Source organism: Papaver somniferum, chromosome 2 (assembly GCF_003573695.1).
Source record: "Papaver somniferum cultivar HN1 chromosome 2, ASM357369v1, whole genome shotgun sequence".
NCBI lineage: Eukaryota > Viridiplantae > Streptophyta > Magnoliopsida > Ranunculales > Papaveraceae > Papaver > Papaver somniferum.
In genome coordinates, this window is record NC_039359.1 from 29665906 (window position 1) to 29676951 (window position 11046).

The window sequence follows — 11046 nt, forward strand, 5'->3', positions numbered from 1 at the left end:
AGAGACAGATATATTCAATCCTATAGACTTTTCTGTGTGAGACAGATTTGTCTATCAAGTCTTCAACTTTGGGTCGTAGCAACTCTTGGTTGTGGGTGAGATCAACTAAGGGAATCAAGTGCGTAGTATCCTGCTGGGATCAGAGACGTAAGGAGCGCAACTGTACCTTGAATCAGTGTGAGATTGATTAGTGTTCAACTACAGTCCATTCCGAAGTTAATTGGTAGTAGGCTAGTGTCTGTAGCGGCTTAATACAGTGTGGTGTTAAATTTGGACTAGGTCCCGGGGTTTATCTGCATTTGCGGTTTCCTCTTTAACAAAATTCGGGTGTCTGTGTTATTTCTTTTCCGCATTATATTTTGTTATATAATTGAAATATCACAGGTTGTGCGTTAAGATCAATCAATCAGAATATCCAACCTTGGGTTGTTGATTTACATTGATTGACACTTGAACATTGGTCTTTGGTACCGTTCAAGTTACTCCTCTTATTCAATCGGGCTCGCGGATTTCTTTGATGATTGCGGATTGAATTAAGAGTTAGAGATATTAAACTCTTTGATATACTTTACTCTAGATTGAGTCTGACTGTCTAGTTGATTCTCTAGAAAGTATATTGGAGTAGGTCCTCTCAGATTTCCAAACGAATTGTTGGGTGTGGTTGTTAGACCGCCGCATTTTCAGTATGTTCCTCGAGCTTGAACTCGTGTTATCTAGATCTGCCAATTGACAAATTGTTGATGTCTTTTGTTCAAGACATTTTATATGTTCTCTTAAGGTATCCATTCCTTGTTGGAAATGTTTTTCTAAACACTTGTCTAGATATACCTTTCGACATGTCTCTGTAAGAAGATCTTCAATAAGGATCTTATCCCTTAGTTGTGAATGCTCTAGCGATTGAGTAAGAATTTCACACTCTGTAGTCAGTTGATGAACTTCGTTGCATAGATCCAATTTTTGTTCCAAATAATCTGCCAGATTATTTTGAAGACTGAGTGTTTCTCACTTTCCTTCATAAATTCTTACATTCAATTGAACAATAAGTTTTAGGACATCATCTAGACTGTCAATGGTTTTTCCCTTTTTTGAATAGCTTTCAACATGTTTGAAAAATCTTTCTAACATTTTACGAAAACAAGAACGTGGGCAGTCTAGTGAATCCAATCTCTTTTCAGACGATTTTTCATTAGAGGTTGGAGTCGGATCCAAAACATGTTTCTTGAGTTTCGGATTCATTCTTTTCTGATCAGGAACCTGAATCTCAATCAAGATATTAATCATAGACTTTTTCTTTGATTTTTGAAAAGAATTACAAGACCAATTTCCATTAACCTTTCCTGGGATATTATTCTCATTATCTTGACATACGCTAACTGAGTTCTTCATAAGTTTAGCTTTGCTTTTCTTATTTTGACTCATATCTTATAGGTTGGATCGCACCAAACACAGATTGTTAGATATTTTCGTGTTTGGCTACTCTGATACCAATTGAAAAGACGAGGGTATCCAAATACACCACAATATTTTATTTTGATCACAACTTATACAAGACCCAGTGTGTATAAACCTCTTGGAGATACAATCACTCAAGGAATATTTCAACAAAGTGTCCACTTGATATAGGGTTAGTCCGAACTGGCCTAACTCGTGAATTAAATATCAAAGGCCACACTTTGTGGGATTGTCTATGGATATGGAATCGAGACAATACAACAACAAAGTGATCACTTGATAAAAGGTACAGAAATAATCGAAACCAATGGGATCAATATCAAGTGCCCTGTTAACGTACAAAGTGCAATTTACTTTAATTATAATAAAACAATTATAATGCGGAAACTAAAAGTAAATGGCACAATAAGATTTTGTTAACGAGGAAACCGCAAATGCAGAAAAACCCCGGGACCTTGTCCAAAATTGAATACTCTCAGGATTAAGCCGATATACAAAATCTAAACCAACTTCGTATAGTTGAGAACAAGCAACTAAACCTATAGTTCACCTATTTCCGTATGTATCCCTGCTCCTTCAACTTGTAATAAGTCACGCACTTGGAACAATTCCTTTGGTTCGAATTCCAAAAAGAAAAGGAACAACAAATATGTTCGGTAACAACTCTTTTCAAACAAGTGATATGAATTTTACAAAAGGCTCTTCCGTTTATCCCAATAAACTCCTTTGTCAGGTTCTTAGATCTATATCAATACAACTACCAAAGTAATTGTCTAGATTTTGCAATCAATACTTCTTAGTCACAAAGACAATATATTGATGCCGATCGACTCAACTAATCAATCAATATTATCATAAAGATAAACCGATTATAGGTTGATCCCCAGCCGATTAAGTTTTATGCACACCAAAGATTATGAACTCAAACAAGCAATCTTCTTTGTCTTCAAATCTTCTTAGGTCTTCAATAAACACCTGCACAGAATCAACTTGAATCTCTTATGATCAATTACATACAGATTGGAGTCTGTTAACAATGGATTATCACAAGACGTATTTAGATCTATAAACAGTCTAAAGATCCTCGTCGAAACTTCGATCTAGTTTGAGTGAATCTTATATCAGAAGAAAAGATTCTCAAGCATAAAGAAACTATGTACAATCAAAGTTCAACCACCGTTAGTAAATCAAATCGATCGAAAACTAATAATAAACTGCAATTATCTAGTTTCCCACCAACGGTACTCGTAGAGCTTCCCAATCCCAAAGAAGTCTTTAAAACGAGCGATCGTAAGAGATTTCGCCTAATTATGGTACTTTCTTCTCTGAATAGACGATTCCACCAGTAACAGCACAACTAGGTAGTTTTGCTGGCTTTGAGGATTAGTTTGCTTGAAATGCAAACTTCAATATTTATAGACCAAGGAAGTTTGGGCACCAAGGAATTTCCAAAACCGAAAATATTCTAAAGATATGCAATAAATTTCCAAAAATTTTTTTCATAATTCCTGGAAATGCTCTGTCCAAATATTGACCGACATCTCAGTAGACAATCTCCAATTAGTAAATGCACATTACCAAAATTTATTTTCTAAAGATATGCATTTTAATTGCTGGAAATTAAAACCATATAAAACTAAAAACCTTAATTAAAAGATTCTCAATTTATTTCGATCCGGGATTCTCCTTTACTTATTAAGGAATATCTTTGAACAATAAAAGATAGGAGTTACTGCACATGTTCAAAGTATGTCGACATCTTTACTTTGTAAATCCTTTTTCATACTTACAATCTTGGAACCGATTTTCCACACTTCCAAACAAGTTTACAATTGGTTCATCTGATTTCCAAGAACTATGTGATTGATCAAAAACATTCAATCACCATTCATGGGTTTAACGATTCTACCAAAACAAGTTTCGGTTCTACCTCCATGTGGGTACTAGGATCGGTCACACTAGTTACCAAAAGTTTGTTGACTAGTTACTAAAACTTGTTAATCTACTACAAGGATCGATTACCATCTTGTGATTAATCCCAACCAAGTTCTAGAATCGGTCACACCAATTACAAATATCGATCATACCATCTTAGGTGATTACTTAAGATTGGTTTCACTAATAAAAGTCATACCAATACAAAAGTCATGCATTGTGAATGCTTTTACCAAGATACATAAACATGTTATTAGCGGTTATACTAAACACACATATTGGTAATCCAAAGATTTGCAATGAATAACAATACCAATAAGCCTAGCGATTTCCCTTTCGATTCAAAAAACGAGTTTATGAATATACTTCCTTTAAACGAATGTAAAACATTGTTTTCTAGGACGAAATCTTCATTCATACCCATACACATAATCACAATATCATTCATACGATTATGTCGATGTCTTATATACGAAGTTCAAAAGATAGACGTTATACTTCGTATTGTAATTCCTTAATACTATGTCTAACTAGAGCATAATCATTCACAGCTTCGCAGTTATGTTTTCAAGATGCACGTCTTGAAAGATACGTTGGGAATGAAACAGTTCAAGTCAAATATTACTAACCTCAAGTGGAAGGATGATGTGTTCGTTGTAGCTCTTTACTTCTTCACATTCTTCAAGTCTTCATGTAATACTTGTAAGTCTTATATCCTAGTAACTTTCTAGTTGACCTATATGAAGTTGACTCTAGTAAATAATCAAGCGACTTTTTAAATGAGATTTGATTCACTAAAATATGACAACCAAACTTGACATACCAACGCTTGGTGGGTTCAACCGAGCTATGCTCTAATAACACTGACTTAGCCTGCAACTCTGTAACGCGCAATCATTATGCGTCACTTGCCTGACTTGTAAGAAACCTCCCCCACATAATCCGTTCAACACCCTCATTGAACGCAACAAAGTATACTCGTTATACTTGTTCTCTGGCCTTGTACGCTTCTGAGCCCTTCTCAGAAATCAGCAAACTTTGCTTGGCCTTTAACCTTGCCAAAACTTCTCTGCCTAGTACTTTATGCCATTACTTAGATTTACTGCCTTGCCATTTATCCTACTGATCTTGAACTTTGTTGTTGAGTTGCGACCACTTTCAACTTCATCTCAAATCATATATCAACACCCAAGTGCACTTGCAATCTGTTGCTATGCACTTTCAGAAATCCTCTGAAATTAGACAGTACTCTTTTAGATAAACCCTAAGCCAATTTTTCACATCCGATTGCATCAACATCACAAATATTTTCTTCAAGCCATCCCGTGCCTAAGTGCACACGCCAAACAGCCAACATATCACCCTGATATGTATAACTTAGCCTACTTCCTTCAATTCTGACTGACATTTCACTCTTGCAATTCAACAGGACTTACTGTAGACTAAGTGTTCTTCAATCATTTTGCAACACTCTTGTGCAAACTCGAATAAAATGCATGACATTATCCATGACTTAGGATACCCGGGGCTTCACACCGTCTCACGGACAGGGTTCCTCTTCACGCGCCTTTGAAACCAGCAACTTAAGCATCACTTGCTCTTTCAAAATGCCACGCTTTCATGTAGCGGAAAAACAACATCATGTTCTTCCGAACTATAAGTTACTCTTAACTCATATACTTAATGGACTTACATCTTCATTCTTGCTGCGTTACTCCATGCTATCGCTTCCATATTCCGTCGTACTTCCACATAACTCTCAACAGCGAACTCGACTATGCCACCAACTCTATTAGCTTCTTTCACTTTCAGCGTATTTTATTGCATATTTTGGCTTAATATGATATATAGAATCTTCCACGCGAACTAGCTTTATTTTGAACGAAAGAGGTAAAAACTTTCGCTTCAAATACCCTCTTTCACTACTACCTTACATAGAAAGACTTCATTCGAACACCAAGGTCCACTCGATCCAAACTGAAAGTATACTCAAACTTGAGCAAATACTCGCGCCAACTGATTGCAACTTGTAAGACCTAACAAGCCTTGAAATACTGACTCCAACTTCGCTTATAAGCAACAAAGGAAGCGAGACAACTCCTATTGTCCCCAATGTAGCAATTTACTTTGCCACATGCATTATTCTACTTATCAACGTTCTTCCGCAACTCCCATAACGAAGCATAATAGAATTGACACTCAGTTGAATACTCCTTCAGACCGATGCTATCCTGTTGCTTTAGCTTTCATGAAGATTTCTTCAAAAATGACCTCATGCCATCTTTATGCATCACCAATACTTTGTCCTTTTTTCTCCGTGCATCTACAATTCTCCTAACTTGCATCTCCAACCGCATCTTGGCCATGCCCAAATCCTATTTGGCGCATGCTACTGTTACATACATGCTATGCCAATTAGCACCCAAATCTTGACACAAACTTGTGCACCTTTGCATAACTGTAACGGACTTAACTTGGTGATTCTGAGCATCACCATAGAGCTCAGCAAAGTCATATCACTCAATGACTTTCGCGGAAAAATTCCCTTGGACAATCTTAACAAGGTCATAATCCTTGCAAATGAGGCACCACTGCCTACATTCCATGAAGCAAGAATGCCACATTCTTCTTCAAAGTTGTAACTCATTTTTACTGTCCACGCACAACTGGCAACTCTTGTCTTTCCCATTCTCCAAAATCAACTTTAGTAGCAACAATTGTTGATTTGCAGTCGACAAGAACACCCGCTTGTGGTTATGATCAAATGCAGGTCTTTGGACACCCTTGTCCAAGCATATTGATCCTACTCATAAACCAGGTGCAAACACACTCCTTGTGCGCATCTACCATCAACGAAGAACTCTTTGCAACCGCAAGACCGTGGTGTATGTTTTTTTCCCTAACTTGCGATTCTTTCTTCAGCCTTTCCATAAGCTTTATGCTAGATAAGAATTGGCCTTCCAATTCTTCTGTTATGGCATCACACTGCCACAAAAATGTTGATTCACAATCAGACTTTGCATTACCACCAAGGTATATGCATTTGAGAGAGATTACTTTAATCTTCCATCCAACTGGCTACAATGAGACACCTTTAACTCTATCGCATAGGTAGGTTCTCCATTCTGTTTTCCACTGCAAAGGCCATCAACTTCTTTGAGTTCAGGAATTTTCGCAAAAATTCCCATTACCACACATGTAATGTACTCTCTATTGATAACACTACGAAAGAATGCATTCCAAATGCATAATCTTCGTGCACTTGTGAGAAACATGGACTTTAATACCCGACTTGCACCATAGAAGTCAGCATACTCTTGAGTTTTGTCATGCAATCACTTGAAAACCCGGTTTTCAATGATTCTTTCACGTTCGCCTAACATTTTGGGATGGAATTCAGGCACCTTTTCCATAAACTTTCTTGGCATGTTGCTACTTTAAGCTTCAAAGTTCATTCCAATTGATCTTTCCATACAAGACCAATTTCTTCTAGTCTCCATACTAGTGAAACCCTAATAATTCAATACTGAATTTGACAAACAAATGACACCAACTTGAGTAAAAGAGAGATCAGCAACTGTGTCCCCTAACACAGCTCCGATACCAGCTGTCACATGCCAATTTAATAGCCTAAAATTTTCATGGGACATGACCGGAAATACTATGTGGTTTAGTGAATCAACTTCACCCACAAGTACTCATCCTTGAACACTTGCATCAAAGCATGCATCTGCCATCACTCTTAAGGAAATACGCAACGAAAGTCTTTTCTTCTTTCTCTCTAAGTCTTCATGCCCCCATAAGCATAAGAGGTTCTGCCATGTACTTAACCAATTTCTCACACAAACCAGAAACATAATGAACACAAATAATAGTGCAACAAACCCATTTTATTGCACTAAAGGAATATTACAAAACTCGTCCATCACATGGACCAAAACAGGCCATTCACCCTCTTGGTGAATGCCTAAAACACTCTCTACATTAGTGGTTCTTCTCTACAATCAACAACACTATTATTATTAATCTCTAAGCTATTTATACATGCTAAAGATCAGGCCAAAACTGTGTGCAACCGCTTGCACATCCTACAGACAGCCACATGTCCACATGTAGTGTTCCTAACCGCCAATCTGCTTTTAAACTGCCACCTTTTTTGTTGTCACGCCAACTGGTGCCACACCTGTTCTTGGTGGTTATGAACACTCAGAAATGTCTATAAAGTCCTTTTATAACCGTTATCCCTTGTCTCACACATTTGGCGTGCTTGTAAAGCCAGAACTCCTAACCATCACTTGAGCCATATTGCACCACTGTTGTGTTTTACTGAATTCTGCCTCGCTTCCAAGGCTCGGCCATCTTGGACCTGCATGCTTATCACTCTAAGCTAATGCACGGACAATCCTTGTGCTTAAATCATCGAGGCCAACTCTTTAAGCTCATTCTGGTTGCTCATGATTTATATGCTTCACTTAGCCAATTTGCTTGATAATAGTAATGCCACTCTTGCATTACTAGATTGTTTGCATTGTTCAAGATTTGGCCAGTCTTGAACTAACTCCATAGACCAACTCTTGGCCTATTCTTCACTCTTTCATAATACTTGAGTTTGGTCCAACTCAATTCCATGGATATGCATCAATGCCAACATCGCATGTTGCATTTGTCAACTTTGGCCATGCATGTCTTGCCAATCCCTCATTGAAGCCTCATTGTGTCGGCCAATAAGCTTCATCACTTAGAAAAATGTCTTTACAGTGTAGCGCTTCACTGACCCTACGGGGTTATGCCATTCTTAGCACTTGACAGTCTACGCAGTGTTGTGCCATTCTGGCTGCACACTGACTTGACCTGCAACTCTGAAACGCACAATCATTATGCGTCACTTGCCTGACCTGTAACAGACAGACACCAGGTATCCTTCTCGCAATAGACGGACCGCCCCTCGCTCCTATAAATCGATATACGACCTGCCTTGCTCCTCTAAATGGGCAACGGTCAGGCCTTATCCTCCTCTCATGGATGACCCATACTCCCATCATTGAAAGACGACCATGTTAGGGCGATGTTTGACCTTGAAAAGACGAGGGTACCCAAATATACCTCAATCTAAAACTTTTCCACCTATAAGTCCTTTCTCCGAAAGTGATTGTCTATAGACTGAGTCGAGACAATACAACTAATCGGTTCACACTTCATGTGATCGTCTATGGATACAAGATCGAGATAATACGACAACAAGATAACCTGTGTAATCGACTATGGATACAAGATCGAGACAATACAACAACGAAGTATGTTTACTTGATAATAGGTTCGGACTTAACCAAACTCTAGGGATTGTCTATCAAGTAAAATAGGAATTAACGTTTGTATAGTTTACTTTAACTTATAATAAACACAATTATAATTGCGGAAAATAATATTAAATGACACAGCAAGATTTTTTTAACGAGGAAACCGCAAATGCAGAAAACCCCGGGACCTAGTCCAGAATTGAATACTCTCAAAATTAAGTCGTTATACAAAATCAAACCAACTTCGTATAGTTGAGACCAAGCAACTAAACCTATATTTTACCTAGTTTCCTCAGTATCCCTGCGCCTCAAACTTGTTAATAAGTCACACACTTGGAACAATTCCTTTGGTTCGTATTCCAAATAGTAAAGGAACAACAAATCTGTTCGGTAACAACTCTTTTCAAACAACGTGATATGAGTCTGACAAAGGCTCTTTCGTTTAAACACTAAACTCCTTTGTCGGGTTCTTAGATAAATCTCTCACTATGCAATCAATACTATTGATCACAAAGAAGTGTATTGATGCCGATCTACTCAACTAATCAATCCAATCTATCACACAGATAAACCGATTATAGTTGGATCCCTTTCCAGCCGAAACAAGTATTGTGCACACCAAAGATTATGAACTCAAAAAGTCTTCTTGTCTTCAAATCTTCTTTAATCTTCAATCAACACCTACACACAATCAACTTGAATCTCTTGTGATCAATCACATACAGAACGGAGTCTGTTAACGTTGGATTATCACAAGACGTCTTTAGATCTACAAACAGTCTAAAGATACCCGTCGAAACTTCGATCTAGTTTGAGGTAATCTTATATCAGAAGAGAAGATTCTCAAGCATAAAAAAACTAGGTACAATCAAAGTTCAACAATCGTTAGTCAATCAAATCAATCGAAAACTAATAATAAACTACAATTATCTAGTTTCCCACCAACGGTACTAATAGAGCTTCTCAATCCCAAAGAAGTCTTTAAATTGAGCGGTCGTAAGAGATTTCGCCTAAGTGGGTTACTTTCCTCTACGAATAGGCGGCTCCACCAGTAACAAGAGAACTAGGTAGTTTTGCTGGCTCTGAGGATTAGTTTGCTAGAAATGCAAACTTCAATATTTATAGACAAGGAAGTTTGGACACCAAGGAATTTCCAAAATCGAATATTCTCAAAGATATGCAATAAACACAAAATTGGTTTTCATAATTCCTGGAAATGCACTGTCCAAATATTGACCGAAATCCCAATAAAAATGTAAGGCCCGTCCCAATTTTTTTAGGGTACTTGTGTTATTTACTCTCGAGGCTAAAATAGTCATTTTTGCTTTATAGGATATTTTGGTAATTTATGTTTTTTTTTGGGTAACAAAATTCAGAAGGTGACAAATCAAAAACAGTGCGCTTATAGGCACTGTTGCCACTTAGCTCGTTAGTAAAGGTTAGGATTTAAATAGCTAAGCATGTGCTAGGTTAATTAAAAGAGGAAAAAGTCTAACTGTTAGATAATGTCAAGCAAAAGTGGGAGAAGTTCTCCTCCAGTGAAACGTGTCTTTGACAAAAAAAAATTCTTTCTTGTTAGTTGCAATTTGTGCTCTCGCTACATGTCACACTATGATTGGTTCTTGGCCTTAATTAGTTAGGTATTTAGGGAACTTGGACCGGGTTGATAATTTGAGCGTCCTAATTTAGTCCGATTGAAAATCTTGATACGTATATATTATGCTTGCTTTATATTTTTAGGTTTTAGTATTTAGGGTTAGTCCTTTCTTATCCGCACAAGAGGAAAAAAAAAAAGTTCTTCTAGTAGAAAACAAAAAAAAAAATAATACGGCGGTGATTAGTTCGTAGAATTGGAGCGGCCTTGATATTAGTTGGTTGTTGATCTCATTACTGTTGTTCCTAAGGATTATTGCTAGCGTTTGAGGTAGGTGCAACACAATCAAAAACCTTCTTTTTATTTAAGTTTATTTTAATTGATTTTATTTTGTAAGTTTTGATTCATATATGAATGATAATCGATGTTGTGTGTATGATTATGTATGTTGGGTTGCGGTTCATAGATTGTGATTCTTAAAAACAACTATGATGGGATACGAGATATCCTTGGGAACGGTTTTGTTCCCTAAACCCACGTGGGGCTCCCTAGGGCGAGCAGATTTGATGTGATTGATTTGATTGTTCTTATGGATGTGGTGTTTCCATGTATTTGTGATGCTATTAACCATGCTAGTTGTTTTAAAAAGAATTGAAAATGTTTGATAAAATGTTTTGTTGCTTCTTTTCCTACTGGGTGTCACAACTCACGTCGTTTAATGACAAAAAATTCCAGATTTTATGGCACCACAAGGAGTTAATGACGGAA